This window comes from Dasypus novemcinctus, chromosome 12, assembly GCF_030445035.2.
Source record: "Dasypus novemcinctus isolate mDasNov1 chromosome 12, mDasNov1.1.hap2, whole genome shotgun sequence".
NCBI lineage: Eukaryota > Metazoa > Chordata > Mammalia > Cingulata > Dasypodidae > Dasypus > Dasypus novemcinctus.
The window spans coordinates 100,481,297-100,493,352 of record NC_080684.1 but is presented as its reverse complement, the minus strand read 5'-3'; the positions used below and the strand labels follow the sequence as shown (position 1 = coordinate 100,493,352).

General features: G+C 40.1%; 1 protein-coding gene and 1 pseudogene across 4 annotated transcripts in view; one reads left to right on the top strand and one right to left on the bottom strand.

The window, feature by feature from the left end:
- The window catches only part of MRTFA (myocardin related transcription factor A), a 307,327-nt gene that overhangs the window by 126,572 nt on the left and 168,699 nt on the right, over positions 1-12,056 (top strand). The window lies entirely within an intron of this gene.
- Positions 8,179-8,799, bottom strand: LOC101423644 (nuclear transcription factor Y subunit beta-like; annotated as a pseudogene).

Below are 12,056 nucleotides of genomic sequence, written 5' to 3'. Positions count from 1 at the left end.
GCTTTTCTCTTGCTGCTGTCAGAATTCTCTCTTTGTCTTTGGCATTTGACATTCTGATGAGTATGTGTCTTGGAGTTGGTCTATTTGGATTTTTCGGATGGGATACGTTGTGCTTCTTGGACAGGGATATCTATGTCCTTCAATAGGGTTGGGAAATTTTCTACATTATTTCTTTAAATATTCCTTCTGCCCCTTTTCCCTACTCTTCTTCTTCTGGAACACCCATGACACGTATGTTTGCACGCCTTTTGTTGTCATTTAGTTCCCTGAGACCTTGTTCAATTTTTTCCATTCTTTTCTTCATCTCTTCTTTTGTATATTCACTTTCAGAGGCCATTTCTTCAAGCTCACCAGTCCTTTCTTCTTCCCCCTCAAATCTGCTATTATATGATTCCAATGTTTTTAAAATTTTGTTGATTACACCTTTCATTCCTATAAGATCTGCTGTTTTTCTATGTATGCTTTCAAATTCTTCTTTGTGCTCATGCAGTGTCTTCTTAATATCCTTAATCTCTTTAACCATCTCATTGAATTTATTAAGGAGATTTGTTTGAACATCTAAGATTAGTTGTCTCAACTCCTTTATGTCATCTGGAGGCTTATCTACTTTCTTTAACTGGACCATAGCTTCCTGTTTCTTGGAGTGGATTGTAATTTTTTTTTTGTTCGCCTCTGGCTTACTAGAGAATTTTTACTGGGTGCAGTTTTTCTCTCTAGTTTAGGGCTTCCTATCATTTCTCCCTTGCTTGTTAAGCAGTAGGAGCCAAGCATGTAGTTGGTGCTGTAAGCTGTGGAGGCTCAAGCTGCCTTCATTGCACCAGAGACCAATGAAGCTTCTTCCAACTTTCTCCTTTGCCAGGGGTGGGGACAGAGTCACAGCTATGTGGAATAATCCACATGCAGGCCTAGACTGTAGTTGCCCAGAGACTGATGAAGCTTCACATCCCTTTCTCCCCTCCCTAGAGCAGGGATGGAGCTGCAGGTGTGTGCAGCAGTCTATGAAGTGCGGTCCTAAGATGACCGCAGTTACCCTGATAGACTTCTGATTTTCAGTCTATGCCAGCTGAAGTTCCCTGCAGTTACGTGTATAGGCTGGTGCAGGGCTCCTCAGCCTCCTTCCCGCCACAGGCGGGGCTGAAGCCTAGGCAGGCTGCAGGCTGATCTTGGTGAAAGAAACTGTCAGCCCATCGTCCCCTCAGGCTGGGGGCGGAGTCAGAATGGTGGCTACTGGCCTCTTGACTTGACTTGGGCTGGTTCTCACCCCAGCTGTTCCCAGGGTTATCTCTTAGCCAGCCAAGTTTCCCAATCAATAGCTGAAATAGGCAGCCAGCCGTCTCCTTCTCCCCTGTTTCTGGGAAATGGAGCTCCCAATTCCCGTCACAGAGCAGTTCCTGGAGCGGCTTGTGCCACCAGAGTAGGATAATCACCAGCCTCTGTGGCTTGGCTGGTAATTTCCTGGAGAGGCTGGCCCAGGTCCCCACAACTTCCTCCCTGCTGGAGGTGGCACTGGGGCCTAGGCTAGACCTGCAATATGATCTGGATGGGAAGAAGCCGGTTCCCACCAGCACTGGGATTCTCAGTCCATCCTGCTTCCCTTCGTGCCAGATGTGGAGTAAAGATGGTGGCTCCCTACCTCTGACCTGGACAGGCTCAAACCTTAGCTGTTCTCAGGATCATGGTGTAGCCCACTGAATTTCCTCATCATAGCTGAAATTGGTGCCCAACCTTCTCTTCCTCCCCCGTTTTGGGGAAGTGGAGCTTTTGATTCCAGCCATGGAACAGCTCCCAAGGTGGCTTGTGCATCCAGTGGAGGATGGCACTGGCCTCCGTGGTGTAGAGCCTCTACTTACAAGTCTTCTCCACAGACGGGCACTCTCCTCCTTCCACTCTCCCAAGGATGTTGCAGGATGCTCTTCTGGCCTCCTGGAGCCCCCAAACAGGTGCTTCAGCCGGCTCCAGAGAGCTCTGGGTGTTTACTAACTGCCCTACTGTAGTAGGAGCTGACTCTAGGAGCTCCTTACTCAGCCGCTGTCTTGCTGGTTTCCTTTCATTGTAGTTTTAATTTGCATTTCCCTAATAGCTAGTGATATGAAATGTTTTTTAATGTGCTTTTTTGCCATTTGTATTTCCTCTTTGGAGAAATGTCTATTTAAGTCTTTTGTCCTTTTTTTAATTGAATTGCTTGCCCTTTCATCATTGAATTGTATGATCTCTTTATATGGCATTGAAATCAAACCCTTATCAGATAAGTGTTTTTCATATATTTTCACCCATTGAGTAGGCTACCTTTTCACCTTCTTGACAAACTCCTTTGAAGCACAAAAGTGTTTAAATTTGAGACGATTCCATTTATTCTTTTGTTGCTTATGCTTTGGGTGTTAGGTTTAAGAATCTACCACCTCTCACCAGGTCTTAAAGATGTATTCCCAACATTTTCTTCTAGAAGTTTTATAGTTCTAGCTTTTGTATTTAGGTCTTTGATCCATTTTGAGTTGATTTTTGTGTAAGATGTGAGGTAGGGGTCCTCTTTTTTTCTTTTGGTTATGGATATCCAATTCTCCTAGCAGAATAGGCTGGTCTATCCCATCTGGGTGGGCTTGACAGCCTTGTCAAAAATCATTGATCATAGATGTGAGGGTCTATTTCTGAATCATCACTTTACTTCTCTTGGTCTGTATGTCTGTTCTTATGACTGTTTTTTACCACATGCTATTTTTTACCACTGTTTTATCATAGCTAGGTAATATGATTTAAAGTTCGGAAGTGAGAGTCCTCCAACTTTGTTTTTCCTTAAGATGTTTCTGCCTATTTAGGACTCCTTACCCTCCTAAATAAATTTGATAAATAGCTTTTCTGTTTCTTTAAAAAGCAGGTGTTGGGAAACGGACTTTGGCCCAGTGGTTAGGGCATCCGTCTACCATATGGGAGGTCCGCGGTTCAAACCCCGGTCCTCCTTGACCCGTGTGGAGCTGGCCATGCGCAGCGCTGATGCGCGCAAGGAGTGCCGTGCCACGCAAAGGTGTCCCCTGCGTGGGGGAGCCCCACGCGCAAAGGAGTGCGCCCGTGAGGAGAGCCGCCCAGTGTGAAAAGAAAGAGCAGCCTGCCCAGGAATGGCGCCACCCACACTTCCCGTGCCGCTTACGACAACAGAAGTGGACAAAGAACAAGACGCAGCAAATAGACACCAAGAACAGACAACCAGGGGAGGGGGGGAAATTAAATAAATAAATAAATCTTAAAAAAAAAAAAGGCAAAAAAAAAAAACCACAGGTGTTGAGATTTTTATCAGGATAACATTGAATCTGTAAATAAATTTGGGTAGAATTGACATCTTAACGATATTTAGTTTTCCAGTCCACAAACATGTCTTCCAATCCACAAATATGTTTTCCATTTGTTTAGGTCTTTGCTTTCTTTTAGCAATGCATTGTAGTTTTCTGAATATAGGTCCTTTACACCCTTGGTTAAGTTTATTCCTAAATATTTAATTATTTAAAAAATTTCCCCTGATTTCTTCTTCTGATTGCTTATTACTAGTGTATAGAATCACTACTGGTTTTTGCATATTAAACTTGTATTCTGTGACTCTGATAAACTCGTTTGTTAGTTCTAGTAACTTTGTTATAGATTTTCAGGACTTTCTAGGTATAGGATCATATTATCTCCAAATAACAAAAGTTTTACTTCTTCCTTTCCAATTTAGATGCCTTTTATTTCTTTTTCTTTCTTGATTGCTCTAGTTAGAACCTCTAGCACTATATTGAATAACAGTGGTTACAGGGGGTATCCTTGTCTTGTGTCCAATCTCAGTGGGAAAAGCTTTCAGTCTTTCACCATTAAGTGCAATATTAGCTGTGGGTTTTTCATATATGCCCTTTATCATGTTGAGAAAGTTTCCTTCAATTCCTATCTTTCGCAGTGTTTTTTATCAAGAAAAGATGCTGTATTTTGTCTAATGCCTTTTCTGCGTCATTCAAGATGATCATGTGATTTTTCTTCAGTAAGATATTGTTGAGTTGATTTATTTTCTTTAGTTGAGCCACCCTTGCATGCCTGGGATAAAGCACACTTGATCATGATGATAATTATTTTAATTTGTTGTTGGATTTGCTTAGTGAGTATTTTGTTGAGGGTTTTTGCATCTATATTCATTAGGGAAATGTGTCTGTAATTTTTTTATTTTCATAATATTTTTATGTTGCTTTGGTATTAGGGTGATGTTGGCCTCATAGAATGAGTTTGGTAACATTCCTTCCTGTTGGATTTTTTGGGAAGAGTTGAGTAAGATTGGTATTATATCTTTGAATTCTTGGTAGAATTCACTTTTGAAGGCATCTGGTTCAGGGCTTTTCATTTTTGGGAGGTTTTTGATCACTGTTTCAATTTCCTTACTTGTGATTGTTTTGTTGAGATCTTCTGTTTCTTCCGGGGCCAGTGTAGGTTGTCCGTATGTTCCTAGGAATTTGTTCATTTCATCTATATTGTCTAGTTTATTGGCATACAGTTGCTGATAGTATCCTCTTATGATCTCTTTTATTTCTTTGTGGTCAGTGGTAATGTCCCAGGTTTAATTTCTGATTTTATTTATGTCTTCTCTCATTTTTTCTTTTTCACTCTAGATTGGGGGTTCTTAACCTTTTTTGTTCCATGGACCCCTTTGCCAGTCAGGGAAAAACCATGGACCCATTCTCAGAATGTAGCGGCAGATAGTTTTTTGACACTTGATATTGGAGGTCAGAAAAAATAAAGATAAGTTGATTTTTTTTCAGTTAAGTTCATGCAGTATTGGAGGTCAGAGAAAATAAAGATAATAAGTTGATTTTTTTTTCAGTTTAAGCTCATGGACCTGTAAAGTCTTTCAGGGTTCCTGAACTCCTGGTTAAGAACCTCTGGTCTAGATAAGGGTTTGTCAATTTTGTTGATCTGGAAGAACCAACTTTTGGTTTTACTTCCTTCAGGGTTTCTTCCTCAAAATTTCAGTTTAGGTTAGGTGCTTGCTCTTTCAATGTCCTTTCAAAGTACCCTGTGTACTTTTAAAAAAATTTCTTTGTTAGTATTTGATTAGATGAGAAGCTTTATGAAAGCAGGGTACATTTCTTTATTTGTTGTGATATCTTTAGTCCCTAGCCACAAGTTTGGTATGCTAATGAATCACCTGGGATGCTTGGGGAACACCGATTGTTCCCAACTTTAGTGTGTAAACAAATAACCTGGGGATCTTTTAAAATGGAGATTCCGAATGGGATTCCATAGGTCCAGGGTGGGGCTGGAAGTTCTGCAATTCTAACCAGCATCCAGGATAGTCCAGTGCTGTTTGAGTACCCCTCTTTAGTAGCAAAACCTTAAAATATAACAAGTGTTTGAGAAATATTTGTTGAAAGAACGAGCTAATGACTGAAATTGGACCTGGAACAAGTAAATCACTGAGACCTCGATTCCTTAGATTTAAGCAATTGAGAGAAGAAAGTGATTGTTGGTCAGTCATTGGACACAAAAAACCATTTGTTTATTTCAGGCTTTAGCTTATTTGGAAGAAAGACTTTCTGAGTCTGTCTCTTTATAGATGAAATAATTTATGGAGTAATTTTCAATCATTGAAAGTACATCTAAATCAGTTGTTTTCATTGTTTAAATTGATGAACTTTTATAAATTTGAAATTTTATATACAAGCCCAGTATGTGAAATTACTGTTGTGGTTGAATAAAACCAGAATGGGGAAACCAGTGCACCAGAGCCCCACTTACTTGGCATTTTTCTGCCCCTCAGGCATCTCTTTTTTATTTTATTTTATTTTATTTTTTATTTTATTTCTCTCCCCTTCCCTACCCCCCCTCCACCCAGCCCCCAGTAGTCTGCTCTCTGTGTCCATTTGCTGCGTGTTCTTCTTTGTCTGCTTCTGTCGTTGTTAGCGGCATGGGAATCTGTGTTTCTTTTTGTTGCGTCATCTTGTGTGTCAGCTCTCTGTGTGTGCGGTGCCATTCCTGGGCAGGCTGGACTTGGCTGGACTTTCTTTCACCCTGGGCGGCTCTCCTTAAGGGGTGCACTTCTTACGCGTGGGGCTTCCCTATGCAGGGACACCCCTGCGTGGCACGGCACTCCTTGTGTGCCTCAGCACTGCGCGTGCACCAGCTCCACATGGGTCAAGGAGGCACGGGGTTTGAACTGCAGACCTTCCATGTTGTAGACGGACACCCTATCCACTGGGCCAAGTCCGCTTCCCCACGCATCTCTTTTGGGAGCATAAGTTGAAAACTTCTGATCTAGACCATCTCTTGTAGGTTGACTTATGTCTGAGCCAATGTCTTCACTTGCTTAAATTGTTCCCTAATTCCTAGAAGTCCCAACTTGATTAATTGTGACCACACTTTTAAGGGAATACTGACAGACAGACATAATGATGTGCATAGTATAATTGTCTTTTAGCAAGAGAAAAGAAACCCAAGAAAATGAAATTGTGTTCTACATGAGAAAGGGAAGCAATGGTGAATGATCAGTATTTGAACAACATTGAAGGGAAGAGAGACTGAATAAGGAAATAATCTATAAGAAGTTTGATGACTGCAGAAAATATCTTACATGATGGAATGTATGCCAGTGACTAGAAACTATTGCTTAGCAAAATACACTAAAGTAAATAACTGTCAAAATCAGATTCTGGGAAAACGGACTTTGGCCCAGTGGTTAGGGCGTCCGTCTACCACATGGGAGGTCCGCGGTTCAAGCCCCGGGCCTCCTTGACCTGTGTGGAGCTGGCCCATGCGCAGTGCTGATGCGCGCAAGGAGTGCCCTGCTACACAGGGGTGTCCCCCGCGTAGGGGAGCCCCACGCGCAAGGAGTGCACCCATAAGGAGAGCCGCCCAGCGCGAAGGAGGGAGCAGCCTGCCGAGGAATGGCGCCGCCCACACTTCCCGTGCCGCTGACGACAACAGAAGCGGACAAAGAAACAAGACGCAGCGAAAAGACACAGAAAACAGACAACCGGGGGAGGGGAGGGGAATTAAATAAATAAAAATAAATCTTTAAAAAAAAAAAAAAAAAAAAAAAAATCAGATTCTACTGTTACAGGAGGTAAATAGTTAAGAGAACTAGAAACTTGCAGAGCAACTGTTTCTTTGGTGAATCACATTGCTTTTTTTCTTTTTTATGGTATCCAGCAGCCATCAGATGAGTATCTGGGCAGAGCCATTGTTGTTAGTGACTAGATGCAGGGCTTGACCTGCACATAATTGAATCTTCTATTTGTGTACCTTACTGGTGCTGCTTGCCAAAAAGGGAAAGAAGCTGGTTGTACTGGTAAGAAAATTATTATTACGTTTACAGAAGGTCATCTTTGTGTGGTCATTTATAAGGGTAATGGTAGGAATATAAATGGAAATCCTGAGAAGATTGTGAAATTACAAAGTGTAGCATTTCAGAAACAGAATAAATTCTGGAGAAAGAGGAGATTCTTGTTCGTATATGGATGTGCTGTATGTAGAGAGGGTCAAATGAGAAATTTACTTTTCAATTCTGCTTCATTTACAAGAATTTCTTATATAGAAATTCAGTGTCTTGACAAGTGTCCTTATGGGGCAGTAGGCAGTCAAAGTCCTGATATCTTTGTTTCCTAAATAGAGTAAGTTGGAACCCTAAAGAGAGAAGGTGCCTTTGGTTAACCTAAGTCTTAGGAAAAATAAGAATTTGACCTAATTGGATAAAGTTGGTAAAGAAATTGAAGGTATATATATATTATATATATATATATATAAAATATATATATATTTTCCAAAATGAACTTTATCCTTATATTTATTGAAAGGGTAAACATTATGAATTAATACAGCTATTTACTTGTATAAGAAGGTAACGTGATTTGGTATAAAAATAAAAAACTATCTACAAATCTCTGACAGTAATTAATAGTAATATACGGTGCATATAGGAGTCATACAGAGTAATAAATTCGTACAAAACAAAAAAATTTTAATGCCTTTAAAATCCAAGTTTTTCTTTGAAATCATTCATAAAAAAGATGCTCACTTCAGAATTAACACCTCAGTTAGTCAAGTATCAGAGAGCTACACTATAGCTATTTAATATACAAAGAGACATCTTTCCACCAATCATTTTCTCCTAATGTCTCTGTTCCAGAATTGTAGAGCCTCTTTTGCTTTTTAACTCCCCATTCCATCATTTCTTCAATCATGAAAATGAAATTTGTTGACCATCAGAAATCATTGATAAATAGAATATAAATCATAACATTTTGTTTTTGACCATCTGCAGTTATTAAACCAGATGGTAACTGGTTAGTAAATGCCTCTTCTGTGAACCCTTCACTTTGTCTCTCTGTAGCTGTGACTATTCCACCAGTTCCTTTCTCTCCTTTCGTAGCCTCTCTGATTATCTGAAAGTATAATTTCTATATAACTGTCAAAGCCTAAGGTAAACATGGCAAAGAGAATATCCTCTCCAGTGATTATCTTCTGTTTCTCTTGAAGGCATCTTTCACTTGTTTGAGATGTTATAAAGCTGACAAACCAACCCTTGGAATGTGTTAATGAACATTCCTGGGCATCTTTTGCAATCTTTTCCATTTGAGGTATGTTGTTTTTCATTATCCTTTCCACATTTGCAATTGGGAAATATGTATCTTGTACTCTAAAACTTTCTTTTGCACCATTTGTGTCTTCATGATCATTCATGCTGTCCTCAGACTTCCTCCAATAAAGTTGGCAGAAATTCCTAGTTGAGAAGCATCTGCTGTAGAACTGTCAGCATCCATTATCATGAAATACTAGTAAGAATGTCTTGGTGCTTCGGAAACACCTTTCTAGAAAGATGTCTTGTTTTGCCTAATTTCAACGACCACTGAAGCCCTGGTTGGATTCTGTCTCTAATCAGCTGTTTGGTGGGACAGAAAATGCAGGAGAAAATTACTCTTCTGTTTTCTTCTAGACTGAGCACTTAGTTCTAGATGATAAACCTCTCCAGCCTGGTCTTGGAGATGCTGGAAAAATCTTTCTAATGCTCTTAACACCAACCCCCATTGGTTCTAACTCCAAGAAGTTTTGGTACGCATTGAATAAAAAAGTACCTTAATGGAAAATTTAAGTTTCTTTTTTTCTTTTTTTTTTCAAAGATGTTTTATTTATTCCCCCCCTCCCCACCTTGCCGCCTGCACTCACTGTCTGCTCTCTGTCCATTTGCTGTGCATTCTTCTGTGTCTGCTTGTCTTCTCTTTCTCGTCTTCTCTTTAGGAGGCACCAGGAACCAATCCTGGAACCTCCAATGTAGGGGAGAGGCACTCAATCGCTTGAGCCACCTCATCTCATTGGTTTGTTGTGTCTCTCATTGTCTTTCCCCTGTTTGTCTTTTTTGTTGCATCACCTTATTGCTTCAGCTTGTGGCACAGGCCAGCTCTCCATGGCATGGGCCAGCTCCCTGTGGTGCGGGCCAGCTTGCCTTTACCAGGAGGTCCCAGTAACCAAACCCAGGACCCCCCATATGGTAGATAGGAGCTCAATCACTTGAGCCACATCCACTTCCCGAAAATTTAAGTTTCATTCTTGCCTCCTCTTCCTTTAATGGCAGGTTTCTTTGACTGTCTTTTCCTTACTTATCTATCCCTTCTTCCTTCTAATCTGATATCCATCTTTTAAGTGTGAATACATTTTAGAACTGGCTGAGACGGCTTAAGGCCTCTTTTCAAGGGCTTCTGAGAATGGAACTGAAATACCATATGTATCTATTTCTCTTTGCAAATATATTGTATCTCAGTTATCTAACAGGCTTTTGTGGACAAGCCTTGGAGTTTTGCCATAATTCAAATATCATGGCTTCTGTGGAAAAATGCATTCCCGGTTCCAAATGATGAAATTACACGTGAGTAATTTTTAAAAAAAATATCCATTTATAAGTTGGAGACTTGCTTATATTCTAAGAGGTGTGCCTTTTAAAGTTTGGGAATTCGGGAAGCGGACTTGGCCCAATGGATAGGGTGTCCATCTACCACATGGGAGGTCCGTGGTTCAAACAACGGGCCTCCTTAACTCATGTGGAGCTGGCCCATGCGCAGTGCTGATGCGTGCAAGGAGTGCCGTGCCACGCAAGGGAGCCCCCTGCGTAGGGGAGCCCCACGCACAAGGAGTGCACCCTGTAAGGAGAGCTGCCCAGTGCGAAAGAAAGTGCAGCCTGCCCACAGAGAGCTGACGCAGCAAGATGATGCAACAAAAAAAGAGACACAGATTCCCGTGCCGCTGACAACAACAGAAGCGGGCAAAGAAGAACATGCAGCAAATGGACACAGAGAACAGACAGCTGGTGGGGGGGGGGGGGAGGGAAGGGGAGAGAAATAAATAAAATAAATCTTAAAAAATAAAATAAAGTTTGGGAATTGTAGATTTAAGGCACGGTGGATGTATGGAGTGCATTAGACTAAAGTCAGACAAATTAATGAATGACAGGTTCATAAAGTATCTAAGGGCATTTTGGGAATTACATTCTTGACTTTATTTTGTCCTTGACTTTTGAAATTTATTTTAGGATAGTCATTTGTTACCTTCCTACAATTCTGCCTCCTAGTGTGCACTACTATGCCTGCTATGGAAATTAGGATTCTGCAAATATTTATAAAGTGCCTATAGTAAGTGAGGCACTGGGGAAGACTGTGAAAGATGTAAAGTGGAATAAGATATAGCACAACTACTAGTTTTTGCCACCTTTCTTCCTGTCCATTTATGAAGAAACTGTTAGCTCTTTTACCAGATATGATCAATACAAAATTCTTTTTTCTTCTTCTTCTTCCTGTTTTAGGCACTGCAAACTAAATTTGGAGCTAGTGGACTGTTAATGTGAGATAATTTGGGGCAAGGGGATCATAGATAGTGATTGAATACCATATAAAATTTTTGAAAATGGTGAGTTTTACCTTTCATCTTCTCTGCTTAGGCCCCTTCCCAGGCATCCCCAAGATAGCTGTCCTGCATTTCTTGCATTCTAATTTACATATCCTTGCTTGGGTATTAAAGCTGATGAGAACTTTGTATGACTTGAATTTTTGGATTTTGAAGGGGGTCTTATTGTGGGCTTTTCTCAGCCCACTGAGGACCGAATTAAAAAAACTTGAAACATCACCCACAATAAAGGTGGCTTTTACCTACAGCTATAGGAACTCATTTCTGAACTACAGATTGATCATGATCCAACAAATATGATTATACTTATTGGTCAGTGGGATAGAGTATTTGAAATTAGATCTATAAATCTGAGGCTCGTCTTATACTTTCATTGCTCCTTTGAAATTAGATTGGTGATATATATTTTACCATTCAAGTTCCTTCTTTTGGGTAGGTGGTAATAACATATATTCACAAGAGTGCATAAGTCATATGTCAGTTTACAGAATACACATAAAGCAAAGAGTTGTATAACTGCCACCCAGCTCAATTATCTCTCATTGCCAGTCTGAAAGAAGCCTTCCATTTGCTCTCTCTGATCATATCATCTTCTTAGGAGTAACCACTACTTTGACTTTAAAAAATTTTTTCAACTATATATACTCATTCATAAAAATGTATAATTTAGTTGAAGTTTATATGAATAGAATGATTCTGTATTCTCTTTTGTCTTCTTTTACTCAATGATATGTGATATTCATATTGTATATAGCTGTAGTTCATCCATTTTCATTGCTGTATAGTAGATGCTTTGATGGATAATTCTATAATGTAAAAAAATCCGTTCTGCTGATGACTGTTTGGGTTGTGTCCAGGTATGAGCTATTGGAACATTGCTGGAATATTCTTTATGTATCTTGGTGCATGTATACATAAATATATACCTCAGAATAAGAGTGCTTGGTCATAGGCTCTGTATATCTTCAACTTTCATAATATTATCAGTTAATGTAAACTATTTTCCAAAGTGGTTGTTCCAGATTATACTACCTCCAGAAGGGTATGACATTTCTCAGTGCTCCATATCATCTCCAACACTTGGAATTGTTCAGGCTTTTAAAAATGTCTGCCACTCTGCTGATTATATAAAGGTATCTTATCATGTTCTTGATTTCATT